We start from the raw sequence: 20,746 nt of genomic DNA on the forward strand, positions 1-20,746 counted from the left end.
AGTTGTAGCAGGTCGATAATGTTGTGTTTAGTTGTAGCAGGTCGATAATGTTGTGTTTAGTTGTAGCAGGTTGATAATGTTGTGTTTAGTTGTAGCAGGTTGATAATGTTGTGTTTAGTTGTAGCAGGTAGATAATGTTGTGTTTAGTTGTAGCAGGTCGATAATGTTGTGTTTAGTTGTAGCAGGTTGATAATGTTGTGTTTAGTTGTAGCAGGTTGATAATGTTGTGTTTAGTTGTAGCAGGTAGATAATGTTGTGTTTAGTTGTAGCAGGTCGATAATGTTGTGTTTAGTTGTAGCAGGTCGATAATGTTGTGCTTAGTTGTAGCAGGTCGATAATGTTGTGTTTAGTTGTAGCAGGTCGATAATGTTGTGTTTAGTTGTAGCAGGTCGATAATGTTGTGTTTAGTTGTAGCAGGTCGATAATGTTGTGTTTAGTTGTAGCAGGTCGATAATGTTGTGTTTAGTTGTAGCAGGTCGATAATGTTGTGTTTAGTTGTAGCAGGTCGATAATGTTGTGTTTAGTTGTAGCAGGTCGATAATGTTGTGTTTAGTTGTAGCAGGTTGATAATGTTGTGTTTAGTTGTAGCAGGTAGATAATGTTGTGTTTAGTTGTAGCAGGTCGATAATGTTGTGTTTAGTTGTAGCAGGTCGATAATGTTGTGTTTAGTTGTAGCAGGTCGATAATGTTGTGTTTAGTTGTAGCAGGTCGATAATGTTGTGTTTAGTTGTAGCAGGTCGATAATGTTGTGTTTAGTTGTAGCAGGTTGATAATGTTGTGTTTAGTTGTAGCAGGTTGATAATGTTGTGTTTAGTTGTAGCAGGTAGATAATGTTGTGTTTAGTTGTAGCAGGTCGATAATGTTGTGTTTAGTTGTAGCAGGTCGATAATGTTGTGTTTAGTTGTAGCAGGTCGATAATGTTGTGTTTAGTTGTAGCAGGTCGATAATGTTGTGTTTAGTTGTAGCAGGTCGATAATGATGTGTTTAGTTGTAGCAGGTCGATAATGATGTGTTTAGTTGTAGCAGGTCGATAATGTTGTGTTTAGTTGTAGCAGGTCGATAATGATGTGTTTAGTTGTAGCAGGTTGATAATGTTGTGTTTAGTTGTAGCAGGTTGATAATGTTGTGTTTAGTTGTAGCAGGTTGATAATGTTGTGTTTAGTTGTGCATCCTGGGAGTGTCGGTCCATATAGAGATTGGCCACACCTCTTTACAGGGGGGAGGAGTCTAAGACAGCTTAGTCCCTCATCCATCTCACCTCAGCTCCTCCCCTTTCCTGGCCTTGGCAGGTATTGTGCTTTCTGATTGGCCCTGCTGGCTGGTCCCACCCCGGTCCAGGTCCCGAGTGGGTTACTGCTGTGCGGGTGGTGAAAAAGTGACTAATCACCTCGCAATATGCCGGAGGCGAGCATTCCATGCGTCCGTGGCTGCTGCTATTGGCTACGCTGATACCAGAGTTACTGCTGGGTGGTCTCGGCCCTCTCCCCCCTCCACTGTGCATGTCTATCACTTCACTGTGGAAGATGGTTCTATTGGGGGGGGCCCTGACCGACTCCCTGTTTAACTCCAACTGCTGCTCTGGGTCCCTCAGCTGTAAGGTGCAGGGGCCCTGGTAGGGCGGGGGCTCCTCTCCGTCAGACAGGGAGATGGTGGGGGGAAGGTGGATGTCGTGGGTCAGGTAGGGGTAGGTGGGCTGGAAGCGACTGAAACGATCCCGGGACATAAAGGAGGGGGCTGTAAACCTCTCCTGGCCTGGGGCACATACACCACCTAGACACAGAGATAGATAGAGGGTTAGATAGTTACACCACCTAAACACAGAGATAGATAGAGGGTTAGATAGTTACACCACCTAGACACAGACAGATACACCACCTAGTCCTAGACACAGACAGAAACACCACCTAGTCCTAGACAGACAGATACACCACCTAGTCCTAGACGCAGACAGATACACCACCTAGTCCTAGACACAGACAGATACACCACCTAGTCCTAGACACAGACAGATACACCACCTAGTCCTAGACACAGACAGATACACCACCTAGTCCTAGACACAGACAGATACACCACCTAGTCCTAGACACAGACAGAAACACCACCTAGTCCTAGACACAGACAGATAGACAGATACACCACCTAGTCCTAGACACAGACAGAAACACCACCTAGTCCTAGACACAGACAGATACACCACCTAGTCCTAGACACAGACAGATACACCACCTAGTCCTAGACACAGACAGATAGACAGATACACCACCTAGTCCTAGACACAGACAGATACACCACCTAGTCCTAGACACAGACAGAAACACCACCTAGTCCTAGACACAGACAGATACACCACCTAGTCCTAGACACAGACAGAAACACCACCTAGTCCTAGACACAGACAGATAGACAGATACACCACCTAGTCCTAGACACAGACAGATAGACAGATACACCACCTAGTCCTAGACACAGACAGATACACCACCTAGTCCTAGACCCATTACTAAACAGATTGGATCCATTACTAAACAGATTGGATCTATTACTAAACAGATTGGATCCAGTGGGGTCCATTACTAAACAGATTAGATCTATTACTAAACAGATTGGATCCAGTGGGGTCCATTACTAAACAGATTAGATCCAGTGGGGTCCATTACTAAACAGATTGGATCCAGGGGGGTCCATTACTAAACACATTGGGTCCAGTGGGCTCCCCATCACATCACACAGACTGATGTCAGTGACTGCCAAGTAGACCTGTCTCTCTCCTCCGCTGCGCGCGCGCACACACACACACACACACACACACACACACACACACACACTTGGTTTTTACCTCGGAGGCACCTTGTCGAGCGCCGCTGTCCGGCGGCCAGAGACACACATCCTGATGACAGAAAGAGACAGTCTGAACATTTGACCTGTGGAGGAAACCGATAACCTAACGGCCATATTGGTCTGCTTCACTCAGCAATATATGTTAAAACAAGAACCAGCTCCAATCTGGTGAACTGGGTCTGCTTCCCCTGCAATACATGTTATAACAAGAACCAGCTCCAATCTGGTGAACAGGGTCAGCTGTCTAGACAGGTGTCTGGTGATCAGGGTCAGCTGTCTAGACAGGTGTCTGGTACAGGGTCAGCTGTCTAGACAGGTGTCTGGTACAGGGGCAGCTGTCTAGACAGGTGTCTGGTACAGGGTCAGCTGTCTAGACAGGTGTCTGGTGATCAGGGTCAGTTGTCTAGACAGGTGTCTGGTACAGGGTCAGCTGTCTAGACAGGTGTCTGGTACAGGGTCAGCTGTCTAGACAGGTGTCTGGTACAGGTTCAGCTGTCTAGACAGGGGCAGCTGTCTAGACAGGTGTCTGGAACAGGGCCAGCTGTCTAGACAGGTGTCTGGTACAGGGTCAGCTGTCTAGACAGGTGTCTGGTACAGGGCCAGCTGTCTAGACAGGTGTCTGGTGAGTACACATGAAGAGGGAAGAGGTGTCTGGAGGACTGGGTATATACGCATTCAAACACAGGCACACACGCACGCACGCACGTACACACACACGCACGCACGCACGTACACACACAAATCACAGGAGGTTGGTGGCACCTTAATTGGGGAAGACAGGCTGGTTGTAATGACTGGAGCAGAATGGGTGGGATGGTATCAGGCACATCACTGTTTCCATGGTTTCCAGGGGTTTGATGCCATTCCATTTCCTCTGTTCCGTTCTTAAGAGCCGTCCTTCCCTCAGCAACCTCCACTGACACACACACACTGTACTGACCTGCTGTAGGTGTTGTGCTTGCCTCCGGGTCTGGCTCTGTCTGGTCGTAAAGGAGCAGGCAGACACACACACACACACACTGTACTGACCTGCTGTAGGTGTTGTGCTTGCCTCCGGGCCTGGCTCTGTCTGGTCGTAAAGGAGCAGGCAGACACACACACTGTACTGACCTGCTATAGGTGTTGTGCTTGCCTCCGGGCCTGGCTCTGTCTGGTCGTAAAGGAGCAGGCAGACACACACACACACACACACTGTACTGACCCGCTGTAGGTGTTGTGCTTGCCTCCGGGCCTGGCTCTGTCTGGTCGTAAAGGAGCAGGCAGACACACACACACACACACTGTACTGACCTGCTGTAGGTGTTGTGCTTTCCTCCGGGCCTGGCTCTGTCTGGTCGTAAAGGAGCAGGCAGACACACACACACACACACTGTACTGACCTGCTGTAGGTGTTGTGCTTGCCTCCGGGCCTGGCTCTGTCTGGTCGTAAAGGAGCAGGCAGACACACACACACACACTGTACTGACCTGCTGTAGGTGTTGTGCTTGCCTCCGGGCCTGGCTCTGTCTGGTTGTAAAGGAGCAGGCAGACAGCTTGTAGTGGTTCAACAGACAGCCAATCACCAGCAGCATTACAGTCATCAGGACCAGGATGATGAGGATCTGAGCAGACTCCAGGACAGCTGGAGAACAGAGAGGAGAGACACGGAGAGAAAAACAACAGGTTGGAGGATCTGAGCAGACTCCAGGACAGCTGGAGGACAGACACGGAGAGAAAGACAACAGGTTGGAGGATCTGAGCAGACTCCAGGACAGCTGGAGAACAGAGAGGAGAGACACGGAGAGAAAAACAACAGGTTGGAGGATCTGAGCAGACTCCAGGACAGCTGGAGAACAGAGAGGAGAGACACGGAGAGAAAAACAACAGGTTGGAGGATCTGAGCAGACTCCAGGACAGCTGGAGGACAGACACGGAGAGAAAGACAACAGGTTGGAGGATCTGAGCAGACTCCAGGACAGCTGGAGAACAGAGAGGAGAGACACGGAGAGAAAGACAACAGGTTAGAGGATCTGAGCAGACTCCAGGACAGCTGGAGGACAGACACGGAGAGAAAGACAACAGGTTAGAGGATCTGAGCAGACTCCAGGACAGCTGGAGGACAGACACGGAGAGAAAGACAACAGGTTAGAGGATCTGAGCAGACTCCAGGACAGCTGGAGGACAGACACGGAGAGAAAGACAACAGGTTTCAACATCCACAATACAACATGTTGCTAATTAATCACTGTCAATGTCTGGCAGGGACCGTTTCGGGCGGCAGGTAGCCTAGTGGTTAGAGGGGGAGGCAGGTAGCCTAGTGGTTAGAGGGGGAGGCAGGTAGTCTAGTGGTTAGAGGGGGAGGCAGGTAGTCTAGTGGTTAGAGGGGGAGGCAGGTAGTCAAATCAAATCAAAATCAAATCAAATTTTATTTGTCACATACACATGGTTAGCAGATGTTAATGCGAGTGTAGCGAAATGCTTGTGCTTCTAGTTCCGACAATGCAGTAATAACGAGCAAGTAATCTAACTAACAATTCCCAAAAAAAACTACTGTCTTATACACAGTGTAAGGGGATAAAGAATATGTACATAAGGATATATGAATGAGTGATGGTACAGAGCAGCATAGGCAAGATACAGTAGATGATATCGAGTACAGTATATACATATGAGATGAGTATGTAAACAAAGTGGCATAGTTAAAGTGGCTAGTGATACATGTATTACATAAGGATGCAGTCGATGATATAGAGTACAGTATCAACGTATGCATATGAGATGAACAATGTAGGGTAAGTAACATTATATAAGGTAGCATTGTTTAAAGTGGCTAGTGATATATTTACATCATTTCCCATCAATTCCCATGATTAAAGTGGCTGGAGTAGAGTCAGTGTCATTGACAGTGTGTTGGCAGTAGCCACTCAATGTTAGTGGTGGCTGTTTAACAGTCTGATGGCCTTGAGATAGAAGCTGTTTTTCAGTCTCTCGGTCCCAGCTTTGATGCACCTGTACTGACCTCGCCTTCTGGATGACAGCGGGGTGAACAGGCAGTGGCTCGGGTGGTTGATGTCCTTGATGATCTTTATGGCCTTCCTGTAGCATCGGGTGGTGTAGGTGTCCTGGAGGGCAGGTAGTTTGCCCCGGTGATGCGTTGTGCAGACCTCACTACCCTCTGGAGAGCCTTACGGTTGAGGGCGGTGCAGTTGCCATACCAGGCGGTGATACAGCCCGCCAGGATGCTCTCGATTGTGCATCTGTAGAAGTTTGTGAGTGCTTTTGGTGACAAGCCGAATTTCTTCAGCCTCCTGAGGTTGAAGAGGCGCTGCTGCGCCTTCCTCACGATGCTGTCTGTGTGAGTGGACCAATTCAGTTTGTCTGTGATGTGTATGCCGAGGAACTTAAAACTTGCTACCCTCTCCACTACTGTTCCATCGATGTGGATGGGGGTGTTCCCTCTGCTGTTTCCTGAAGTCCACAATCATCTCCTTAGTTTTGTTGACGTTGAGTGTGAGGTTATTTTCCTGACACCACACTCCGAGGGCCCTCACCTCCTCCCTGTAGGCCGTCTCGTCGTTGTTGGTAATCAAGCCTACCACTGTTGTGTCGTCCGCAAACTTGATGATTGAGTTGGAGGCGTGCATGGCCACGCAGTCGTGGGTGAACAGGGAGTACAGGAGGGGGCTCAGAACGCACCCTTGTGGGGCCCCAGTGTTGAGGATCAGCGGGGAGGAGATGTTGTTGCCTACCCTCACCACCTGGGGGCGGCCCGTCAGGAAGTCCAGTACCCAGTTGCACAGGGCGGGGTCGAGACCCAGGGTCTCGAGCTTGATGACGAGCTTGGAGGGTACTATGGTGTTGAATGCCGAGCTGTAGTCGATGAACAGCATTCTCACATAGGTATTCCTCTTGTCCAGATGGGTTAGGGCAGTGTGCAGTGTGGTTGAGATTGCATCGTCTGTGGACCTATTTGGGCGGTAAGCAAATTGGAGAGGGTCAAGGGTGTCAGGTAGGGTGGAGGTGATATGGTCCTTGACTAGTCTCTCAAAGCACTTCATGATGACGGATGTGAGTGCTACGGGGCGGTAGTCGTTTAGCTCAGTTACCTTAGCTTTCTTGGGAACAGGAACAATGGTGGCCCTCTTGAAGCATGTGGGAACAGCAGACTGGTATAGGGATTGGTTGAATATGTCCGTAAACACACCGGCCAGCTGGTCTGCGCATGCTCTGAGGGCGCGGCTGGGGATGCCGTCTGGGCCTGCAGCCTTGCGAGGGTTAACACGTTTAAATGTCTTACTCACTTCGGCTGCAGTGAAGGAGAGACCGCATGATTCCGTTGCAGGCCGTGTCAGTGACACTGTATTGTCCTCAAAGCGGGCAAAAAGTTATTTAGTCTGCCTGGGAGCAAGACATCCTGGTCCGAGACTGGGCTGGGTTTCTTCCTGTAGTCCGTGATTGACTGTAGACCCTGCCACATACCTCTTGTGTCTGAGCCGTTGAATTGAGATTCTACTTTGTCTCTGTATTGGCGCTTAGCTTGTTTGATAGCCTTGCGGAGGGAATAGCTGCACTGTTTGTATTCAGTCATGTTACCAGACACCTTGCCCTGATTAAAAGCAGTGGTTCGTGCCTTCAGTTTCACACGAATGCTGCCATCAATCCACGGTTTCTGGTTAGGGAATGTTTTAATCGTTGCTATGGGAACGACATCTTCAACGCACGTTCTAATGAACTCGCACACCGTATCAGCGTATTCGTCAATGTTGTTGTCTGACGCAATACGAAACATCTCCCAGTCCACGTGATGGAAGCAGTCTTGGAGTGTGGAGTCAGCTTGGTCGGACCAGCGTTGGACAGACCTCAGCGTGGGAGCTTCTTGTTTTAGTTTCTGTCTGTAGGCAGGGATCAACAAAATGGAGTCGTGGTCAGCTTTTCCGAAAGGGGGCGGGGCAGGGCCTTATATGCGTCGCGGAAGTTAGAGTAACAATGATCCAGGATCTTTCCACCCCTGGTTGCGCAATCAATATGCTGATAAAATTTAGGGAGTCTTGTTTTCAGATTAGCCTTGTTAAAATCCCCAGCTACAATGAATGCAGCCTCCGGATAAATCGTTTCCAGTTTGCAGAGAGTTAAATAAAGTTCGTTCAGAGCCATCGATGTGTCTGCTTGGGGGGATATATACGGCTGTGATTATAATCGAAGAGAATTCTCTTGGTAGATAATGCGGTCTACATTTGATTGTGAGGAATTCTAAATCAGGTGAACAGAAGGATTTGAGTTCCTGTATGTTTCCTTCATCACACCATGTCACGTTGGCCATAAGGCATACGCCCCCGCCCCTCTTCTTACCAGAAAGATGTTTGTTTCTGTCGGCGCGATGCGTGGAGAAACCCGCTGGCTGCACCGCTTCGGATTGCGTCTCTCCAGTTAGCCATGTTTCCGTGAAGCAGAGAACGTTACAGTCTCTGATGTCCCTCTGGAATGCTACCCTTGCTCGGATTTCATCAACCTTGTTGTCAAGAGACTGGACATTGGCAAGAAGAATGCTAGGGAGTGGTGCACGATGTGCCCGTCTCCGGAGTCTGACCAGAAGACCGCTCGTTTCCCTCTTTTTCTGAGTCGTTTTTTTATTTTTGGTCGCTGCATGTGATCCACTCGGTTACACTGGTTGTAAGGCAGAACTCAGGATCCGCATCGCGAAAAACATATTCTTGGTCGTACTGATGGTGAGTTGACGCTGATCTTATATTCAGTAGTTCTTGTCGGCTGTATGTAAAGAAACCTAAGATGACCTGGGGTACTAGTGTAAGAAATAACACGTAAAAAAACAAAAAACTGCATAGTTTCCTAGGAACGCGAAGCGAGGCGGCCATCTCTGTCGGCGCCGGAAGTAGTCTAGTGGTTAGAGGGGAGGCAGGTAGTCTAGTGGTTAGAGGGGGAGGCAGGTAGTCTAGTGGTTAGAGGGGGAGGCAGGTAGCCTAGTGGTTAGAGGGGGAGGCAGGTAGTCTAGTGGTTAGAGGGGGAGGCAGGTAGTCTAGTGGTTAGAGGGGGAGGCAGGTAGCCTAGTGGTTAGAGGAGGAGGCAGGTAGACTAGTGGCAGGTAGTCTAGTGGTTAGAGGGGGAGGCAGGTAGCCTAGTGGTTAGAGGGGAGGCGGGGGGCAGGTAGTCTAGTGGTTAGAGGGGGGGGCAGGTAGTCTAGTGGTTAGAGGGGGGTGGCAGGTAGTCTAGTGGTTAGAGGGGGAGGCAGGTAGTCTAGTGGCTAGAGGGGGTGGCAGGTAGCCTAGTGGTTAGAGGGGGAGGCAGGTAGTCTAGTGGCTAGAGGGGGAGGCAGGTAGTCTAGTGGTTAGAGGGGGAGGCAGGTAGTCTAGTGGTTAGAGGGGGAGGCAGGTAGTCTAGTGGTTAGAGGGGAGGCAGGTAGTCTAGTGGTTAGAGGGGGGGGTGGCAGGTAGTCTAGTGGTTAGAGGGGGAGGCAGGTAGTCTAGAGGTTAGGGGGGCAGGTAGTCTAGTGGTTAGAGTGTTGGACGAGTAACCGAAAGGTTGGTAGATTGATGTTGGATGACGGCATTAAGAAAGCATAGATTTGGGATGATGTGTTGTTGTTCCATTCCCCCACCAGGTGGAAGCAGAGGTCAACATGTGAAGCTCATCCAGAGACTCAGAGAGCTTCAGTCTTCAGGCCACACAGACAGGACCACTACAGACCACTACAGACAGGACCACTACAGACCCCTACAGACAGGACCACTACAGACAGGACCACTATAGACCACTACAGACAGGACCACTATAGACCACTACAGACAGGACCACAACAGACAGGACCACTACAGACAGGACCACTACAGACAGGACCACTATAGACCACTACAGACCTCTACAGACAGGACCACTATAGACCACTACAGACAGGACCACTACAGACAGGACCACTATAGACCACTACAGACAGGACCACTACAGAAAGGACCACTATAGCCAGGACCACTATAGACCCCTACAGACAGGACCACTACAGACAGGACCACTATAGACAGGACCACTACAGACAGGACCACTATAGACCACTACAGACAGGACCACTATAGACCACTACAGTCAGGACCACTACAGACAGGACCACTATAGACAGGACCACTATAGACAGGACCACTACAGACAGGACCACTATAGACCACTACAGACAGGACCACTATAGACCACTACAGACAGGACCACTACAGACAGGACCACTATAGACCACTACAGACAGGACCACTATGGACAGGACCACTATAGACCACTACAGACAGGACCACTAGACAGGACCACTATAGACAGGACCACTATAGACCACTACAGACAGGACCACTATATACCACTACAGACAGGACCACTATAGACAGGACCACTATAGACCACTACAGACAGGACCACTATATACCACTACAGACAGGACCACTACAGACAGGACCACTATAGACCACTACAGACAGGACCACTATATACCACTACAGACAGGACCACTACAGACAGGACCACTATAGACCACTACAGACAGGACCACTATAGACCACTACAGACAGGACCACTACAGACAGGACCACTACAGACCACTACAGACAGGACCACTATGGACAGGACCACTATAGACCACTACAGACAGGACCGTTAGACAGGACCACTACAGACAGGACCACTATAGGCCACTACAGACAGGACCACAACAGACAGGACCACTATAGACCACTACAGACAGGACCACTAGACAGGACCACTATAGACAGGACCACTATAGACCACTACAGACAGGACCACTATAGACAGGACCACTATAGACCCCTACAGACAGGACCACTACAGACAGGACCACTATAGACCACTACAGACAGGAACACTACAGACAGGACCACTACAGACCCCTACAGACAGGACCACTATAGACCCCTACAGACAGGACCACTATAGACCCCTACAGACAGGACCACTACAGACAGGACCACTACAGACCCCTACAGACAGGACCACTATAGACAGGACCACTATAGACCACTATAGACAATACCACTACAGACAGGACCAATACAGACAGGACCACAATAGACAGGACGACTACAGACAGGACCACCACAGACAGGACCACTATAGACAGGACCACTATAGACCCCTACAGACAGGACCACTATAGACAATACCACTACAGACAGGACCACTATAAACAGGATCACTATAGACCACTACAGACAGGACCACTATAGACAGGACCACTATAGACCACTAGAGACAGGACCACTACAGACAGGACCACTATAGACCACTACAGACAGGACCACTATAGACCACTACAGACAGGACCACTATAGACCACTACAGACAGGACCACTATAGACAGGACCACTATAGACCACTACAGACAGGACCACTATATACCACTACAGACAGGACCACTATAGACAGGACCACTATAGACCACTACAGACAGGACCACTATATACCACTACAGACAGGACCACTACAGACAGGACCACTATAGACCACTACAGACAGGACCACTACAGACAGGACCACTATAGACTATAGGGGGGGGGGCAGGTAGTCTAGTGGTTAGAGGGGGGTGGCAGGTAGTCTAGTGGTTAGAGGGGGAGGCAGGTAGTCTAGTGGCTAGAGGGGGTGGCAGGTAGCCTAGTGGTTAGAGAGGGGGAGGCAGGTAGTCTAGTGGCTAGAGGGGGAGGCAGGTAGTCTAGTGGTTAGAGGGGGAGGCAGGTAGTCTAGTGGTTAGAGGGGGAGGCAGGTAGTCTAGTGGTTAGAGGGGGAGGCAGGTAGTCTAGTGGTTAGAGGGGGGGGTGGCAGGTAGTCTAGTGGTTAGAGGGGGAGGCAGGTAGTCTAGAGGTTAGGGGGCAGGTAGTCTAGTGGTTAGAGTGTTGGACGAGTAACCGAAAGGTTGGTAGATTGATGTTGGATGACGGCATTAAGAAAGCATAGATTTGGGATGATGTGTTGTTGTTCCATTCCCCCACCAGGTGGAAGCAGAGGTCAACATGTGAAGCTCATCCAGAGACTCAGAGAGCTTCAGTCTTCAGGCCACACAGACAGGACCACTACAGACCACTACAGACAGGACCACTACAGACCCCTACAGACAGGACCACTACAGACAGGACCACTACAGACAGGACCACTACAGACCCCTACAGACAGGACCACAACAGACAGGACCACTACAGACAGGACCACTACAGACAGGACCACTATAGACCACTACAGACCTCTACAGACAGGACCACTATAGACCACTACAGACAGGACCACTACAGACAGGACCACTATAGACCACTACAGACAGGACCACTACAGAAAGGACCACTATAGCCAGGACCACTATAGACCCCTACAGACAGGACCACTACAGACAGGACCACTATAGACAGGACCACTACAGACAGGACCACTATAGACCACTACAGACAGGACCACTATAGACCACTACAGTCAGGACCACTACAGACAGGACCACTATAGACAGGACCACTATAGACAGGACCACTACAGACAGGACCACTATAGACCACTACAGACAGGACCACTATAGACCACTACAGACAGGACCACTACAGACAGGACCACTATAGACCACTACAGACAGGACCACTATGGACAGGACCACTATAGACCACTACAGACAGGACCACTAGACAGGACCACTATAGACAGGACCACTATAGACCACTACAGACAGGACCACTATATACCACTACAGACAGGACCACTATAGACAGGACCACTATAGACCACTACAGACAGGACCACTATATACCACTACAGACAGGACCACTACAGACAGGACCACTATAGACCACTACAGACAGGACCACTATATACCACTACAGACAGGACCACTACAGACAGGACCACTATAGACCACTACAGACAGGACCACTATAGACCACTACAGACAGGACCACTACAGACAGGACCACTACAGACCACTACAGACAGGACCACTATGGACAGGACCACTATAGACCACTACAGACAGGACCGTTAGACAGGACCACTACAGACAGGACCACTATAGGCCACTACAGACAGGACCACAACAGACAGGACCACTATAGACCACTACAGACAGGACCACTAGACAGGACCACTATAGACAGGACCACTATAGACCACTACAGACAGGACCACTATAGACAGGACCACTATAGACCCCTACAGACAGGACCACTACAGACAGGACCACTATAGACCACTACAGACAGGAACACTACAGACAGGACCACTACAGACCCCTACAGACAGGACCACTATAGACCCCTACAGACAGGACCACTATAGACCCCTACAGACAGGACCACTACAGACAGGACCACTACAGACCCCTACAGACAGGACCACTATAGACAGGACCACTATAGACCACTATAGACAATACCACTACAGACAGGACCAATACAGACAGGACCACAATAGACAGGACGACTACAGACAGGACCACCACAGACAGGACCACTATAGACAGGACCACTATAGACCCCTACAGACAGGACCACTATAGACAATACCACTACAGACAGGACCACTATAAACAGGATCACTATAGACCACTACAGACAGGACCACTATAGACAGGACCACTATAGACCACTAGAGACAGGACCACTACAGACAGGACCACTATAGACCACTACAGACAGGACCACTATAGACCACTACAGACAGGACCACTATAGACCACTACAGACAGGACCACTATAGACAGGACCACTATAGACCACTACAGACAGGACCACTACAGACAGGACCACTATAGACCACTACAGACAGGACCACTATATACCACTACAGACAGGACCACTACAGACAGGACCACTATAGACCACTACAGACAGGACCACTATATACCACTACAGACAGGACCACTACAGACAGGACCACTATAGACCACTACAGACAGGACCACTATAGACCACTACAGACAGGACCACTACAGACAGGACCACTACAGACCACTACAGACAGGACCACTATGGACAGGACCACTATAGACCACTACAGACAGGACCGTTAGACAGGACCACTACAGACAGGACCACTATAGGCCACTACAGACAGGACCACAACAGACAGGACCACTATAGACCACTACAGACAGGACCACTAGACAGGACCACTATAGACAGGACCACTATAGACCACTACAGACAGGACCACTATAGACAGGACCACTATAGACCCCTACAGACAGGACCACTACAGACAGGACCACTATAGACCACTACAGACAGGAACACTACAGACAGGACCACTACAGACCCCTACAGACAGGACCACTATAGACCCCTACAGACAGGACCACTATAGACCCCTACAGACAGGACCACTACAGACAGGACCACTACAGACCCCTACAGACAGGACCACTATAGACAGGACCACTATAGACCACTATAGACAATACCACTACAGACAGGACCAATACAGACAGGACCACAATAGACAGGACGACTACAGACAGGACCACCACAGACAGGACCACTATAGACAGGACCACTATAGACCCCTACAGACAGGACCACTATAGACAATACCACTACAGACAGGACCACTATAAACAGGATCACTATAGACCACTACAGACAGGACCACTATAGACAGGACCACTATAGACCACTAGAGACAGGACCACTACAGACAGGACCACTATAGACCACTACAGACAGGACCACTATAGACCACTACAGACAGGACCACTATAGACCACTACAGACAGGACCACTATAGACAGGACCACTATAGACCACTACAGACAGGACCACTATATACCACTACAGACAGGACCACTATAGACAGGACCACTATAGACCACTACAGACAGGACCACTATATACCACTACAGACAGGACCACTACAGACAGGACCACTATAGACCACTACAGACAGGACCACTACAGACAGGACCACTATAGACCACTACAGACAGGACCACTACAGACAGGACCACTACAGACAGGACCACTATAGACCACTACAGACAGGACCAATATGGACAGGACCACTATGGACAGGACCACTATGGACAGGACCACTATAGACCACTACAGACAGGACCACTACAGACAGGACCACTATAGGCCACTACAGACAGGACCACAACAGACAGGAACACTATAGACCCCTACAGACAGGACCACTACAGACAGGAACACTATAGACAGGAACACTACAGACCCCTACAGACAGGACCACTATAGACCCCTACAGACAGGACCACTACAGACAGGACCACTATAGACCACTACAGACAGGACCACTATATACCACTACAGACAGGACCACTACAGACAGGACCACTATAGACCACTACAGACAGGACCACTACAGACAGGAACACTACAGACAGGAACACTACAGACCCCTACAGACAGGACCACTATAGACCCCTACAGACAGGACCACTATAGACCCCTACAGACAGGACCACTACAGACAGGACCACTATAGACCCCTACAGACAGGACCACTATAGACAGGACCACTATAGACCACTACAGACAGGACCACTATAGACAATACCACTACAGACAGGACAACTATCGACAGGACCACTAAAGACAGGACCATTATAGACAGGACCACTATAGACAGGACCACTATAGACAGGACCACTATAGACAGGAACACTATAGACAGGACAACTATCGACAGGACCACTAAAGACAGGACCACTAAAGACAGGACCACTATAGACAGGACCACTATAGACAGGACCACTATAGACAGGACAACTATCGACAGGACCACTAAAGACAGGACCATTATAGACAGGACCACTATAGACAGGACAACTATCGACAGGACCACTAAAGACAGGACCACTATAGACAGGACCACTATAGACAGGACCACTATAGACAGGACCACTATAGACAGGACAACTATCGACAGGACAACTATAGACAGGACCACTATAGACAGGACAACTATCGACAGGACCACTATAGACAGGACCACTATAGACAGGACCACTATAGACAGGACCACTATATACCATTATAGACAGGACCACTATAGACAGGACCACTATAGACAGGACCACTATAGACAGGACCACTATATACCATTATAGACAGGACCACTATAGACAGGACAACTATAGACAGGACCACTATAGACAGGACAACTATCGACAGGACCACTATAGACAGGACAACTATAGACAGGACCATTATAGACAGGACCACTATAGACAGGACAACTATAGACAGGACAACTATAGACAGGACCACTATATACCATTATAGACAGGACCACTATATACCATTATAGACAGGACCACTATATACCATTATAGACAGGACCACTATATACCATTATAGACAGGACAACTATAGACAGGACCACTATAGACAGGACCACTATAGACAGGACCACTATAGACAGGACCACTATAGACAGGACAACTATCGACAGGACCACTATAGACAGGACCACTATAGACAGGACCACTATAGACAGGACAACTATAGACAGGACCACTATAGACAGGACCACTATAGACAGGACCACTATAGACAGGACAACTATCGACAGGACCACTATAGACAGGACCACTATAGACAGGACCACTATAAGACAGGACCACTATAGACAGGACCACTATAGACAGGACCACTATAGACAGGACAACTATAGACAGGACCACTATAGACAGGACCACTATAGACAGGACCACTATATACCATTATAGACAGGACCACTATAGACAGGACCACTATAGACAGGACCACTATAGACAGGACAACTATCGACAGGACCACTATAGACAGGACCACTATAGACAGGACCACTATATACCATTATAGACAGGACCACTATAGACAACTATAGACAGGACCACTATAGACAGGACCACTATAGACAGGACCACTATATACCACTATAGACAGGACCACTATAGACAGGACAACTATAGACAGGACCACTATAGACAGGACAACTATAGACAGGACAACTATAGACAGGACCACTATAGACAGGACCACTATAGACAGGACCATTATAGACAGGACCAATATAGACAGGACAACTATAGACAGGACCACTACAGACAGGACCACTATAGACCATTATAGACCATTATAGACAGGACAACTATCGACAGGACCACTATAGACAGTACCACTATAGACAGGACAACTATAGACAGGACCACTATAGACAGGACCACTATAGACAGGACCATTATAAACAGGACCAATATAGACCAATATAGACAGGACCACTATAGACAGGACCACTATAGACAGGACCACTATAGACAGGACCACTATAGACAGGACCACTATAGACAGGACCAATATAGACAGGACCAATATAGACAGGACCAATATAGACCAATATAGACAGGACCACTATAGACAGGACAACTATAGACAGGACCACTACAGACAGGACCACTATATACCATTATAGACAGGACCACTATAGACAGGACAACTATAGACAGGACCACTACAGACAGGACCACTATAGACCATTATAGACCATTATAGACAGGACAACTATCGACAGGACCACTATAGACAGTACCACTATAGACAGGACCACTATAGACAGGACCACTATAGACAGGACAACTATAGACAGGACCACTATAGACAGGACCACTATAGACAGGACCATTATAGACAGGACCAATATAGACCAATATAGACAGGACCACTATAGACAGGACCACTATAGACAGGACCACTATAGACAGGACCACTATAGACAGGACCACTATAGACAGGACCAATATAGACAGGACCACTATATACCATTATAGACAGGACCACTATATACCATTATAGACAGGACCACTATATACCATTATAGACAGGACCACTATATACCATTATAGACAGGACCACTATATACCATTATAGACAGGACCACTATAGACAGGACCACTATATACCATTATAGACAGGACCAATATAGACACGACCACTAAGACTCTTCTCTTCATGAACTAAGACTGACCCTCTTCATGAACTAAGACTGACCCTCTTCTCTTCATGAACTAAGACTGACCCTCTTCTCTCCATGAACTAAGACTGACCCTCTTCTCTTCATGAACTAAGACTGACCCTCTTCTCTTCATGAACTAAGACTGACCCTCTTCTCTCCATGAACTAAGACTGACCCTCTTCTCTCCATGAACTAAGACTGACCCTCTTCTCTTCATGAACTAAGACTGACCCTCTTCTCTTCATGAACTAAGACTGACCCTCTTCTCTTCATGAACTAAGACTGACCCTCTTCATGAACTAAGACTGACCCTCTTCATGAACTAAGACTGACCCTCTTCTCTTCATGAACTAAGACTGACCCTCTTCTCTCCATGAACTAAGACTGACCCTCTTCATGAACTAAGACTGACCCTCTTCATAAACTAAGACTGACCCTCTTCTCTTCATGAACTAAGACTGACCCTCTCCATGAACTAAGACTGACCCTCTTCTCTTCATGAACTAAGACTGACCCTCTTCTCTCCATGAACTAAGACTGACCCTCTTCATGAACTAAGACTGACCCTCTTCATGAACTAAGACTGACCCTCTTCATGAACTAAGACTGACCCTCTTCTCTTCATTAACAAAGACTGATCTCTGTCTCTGTATCTAATAGACAGCTACAGAGGAGATACCCTACAACGAGAGTAGCAACACCTGCAGACAGACTCACTGGTAAAGACATGCAGACAGACTCACTGGAAAAGACCTGCAGACAGACTCACTGGTAAAGACCTGCAGACAGACTCACTGGTAAAGAGAGTAGTAACACCTGCAGACAGACTCACTGGTAAAGAGAGTAGTAACACCTGAATACAGACTCACTGGTAAAGACCTGTAGACAGACTCACTGGTAAAGAGAGTAGTAACACCTGTAAACAGACTCACTGGTAAAGACCTGTAGACAGACTCACTGGTAAAGACCTGTAGACAGACTCACTGGTAAAGACCTGTAGACAGACTCACTGGTAAAGAGAGTAGTAACACCTGAATACAGACTCACTGGTAAAGAGAGTAGCAACACCTGTAGACAGACTCACTGGAAAAGACCTGCAGACAGACTCACTGGTAAAGACCTGCAGACAGACTCACTGGTAAAGAGAGTAGTAACACCTGAATACAGACTCACTGGTAAAGAGAGTAGTAACACCTGAATACAGACTCACTGGTAAAGAGAGTAGTAACACCTGAATACAGACTCACTGGTAAAGAGAGTAGCAACACCTGCAGACAGACTCACTGGTAAAGAGAGTAGTAACACCTGTAGACAGACTCACTGGTAAAGAGAGTAGTAACACCTGTAGACAGACTCACTGGTAAAGAGAGTAGTAACACCTGTAGACAGACTCACTGGTAAAGAGAGTAGTAACACCTGTAGACAGACTCACTGGTAAAGAGAGTAGTAACACCTGTAGACAGACTCACTGGTAAAGAGAGTAGTAACACCTGCAGACAGACTCACTGGTAAAGAGAGTAGTAACACCTGCAGACAGACTCACTGGTAAAGAGAGTAGTAACACCTGAATACAGACTCACTGGTAAAGAGAGTAGTAACACCTGCAGACAGACTCACTGGTAAAGAGAGTAGTAACACCTGAATACAGACTCACTGGTAAAGAGAGTAGCAACACCTGCAGACAGACTCACTGGTAAAGAGAGTAGTAACACCTGTAGACAGACTCACTGGTAAAGAGAGTAGTAACACCTGAATACAGACTCACTGGTAAAGAGAGTAGTAACACCTGTAGACAGACTCACTGGTAAAGACCTGCAGACAGACTCACTGGTAAAGAGAGTAGTAACACCTGTAGACAGACTCACTGGTAAAGAGAGTAGTAACACCTGCAGACAGACTCACTGGTAAAGAGAGTAGCACCACCTGTAGACAGACTCACTGGTAAAGAGAGTAGTAACACCTGCAGACAGACTCACTGGTAAAGACCTGTAGACAGACTCACTGGTAAAGAGAGTAGCAACACCTGCAGACAGACTCACTGGTAAAGACCTGTAGACAGACTCACTGGTAAAGAGAGTAGTAACACCTGCAGACAGACTCACTGGTAAAGACCTGCAGACAGACTCACTGGTAAAGAGAGTAGTAACACCTGAAGACAGACTCACTGGTAAAGACCTGTAGACAGACTCACTGGTAAAGAGAGTAGTAACACCTGTAGACAGACTCACTGGTAAAGAGAGTAGTAACACCTGTAGACAGACTCACTGGTAAAGAGAGTAGTAACACCTGTAGACAGACTCACTGGTAAAGAGAGTAGTAACACCTGTAGACAGACTCACTGGTAAAGAGAGTAGTAACACCTGTAGACAGACTCACTGGTAAAGAGAGTAGTAACACCTGCAGACAGACTCACTGGTAAAGAGAGTAGTAACACCTGAATACAGACTCACTGGTAAAGAGAGTAGCAACAGCTAATACTGCAACTACTACTGCTACTACTACTACTGACACTACTGCTACTACTACTACTTATACTAGAACTGCTACAACAACTACTACTACTACTGATACAACTGCTACTACTACTGCTACTACTACTGATGCTGCCACTACTACTGATACTACTACAACTGCTACTACTACTACTGATACTACTACTACTACTGCTACTACTACTACTACTGCTACGACTACTACTAATACTGCTACTACTACTGATACTACTACTACTACTACTACTACTACTGATACTACTACTACCACTACTACTACTACTACTACTACTACTACCACTACTACTACTACTACTGATACTACAACTACTATCACTACTACTACTACTACTACTACTACTACTGCTACTACCACTACTAATACTACTACTACTACTAATACTGCTAGTACTACTGATACTACAACTACTATCACTACTACT

General features: G+C 47.9%; 1 pseudogene; it reads right to left on the reverse strand.

The window, feature by feature from the left end:
• Nucleotides 1-1,016: 1,016 nt before the first annotated feature.
• Nucleotides 1,017-20,746, reverse strand: part of LOC121845032 — a 39,418-nt pseudogene continuing 19,688 nt past the window's right edge.

Source organism: Oncorhynchus tshawytscha, unplaced genomic scaffold (genome assembly GCF_018296145.1).
Source record: "Oncorhynchus tshawytscha isolate Ot180627B unplaced genomic scaffold, Otsh_v2.0 Un_contig_1588_pilon_pilon, whole genome shotgun sequence".
In the NCBI taxonomy this organism is placed as follows: domain Eukaryota; kingdom Metazoa; phylum Chordata; class Actinopteri; order Salmoniformes; family Salmonidae; genus Oncorhynchus; species Oncorhynchus tshawytscha.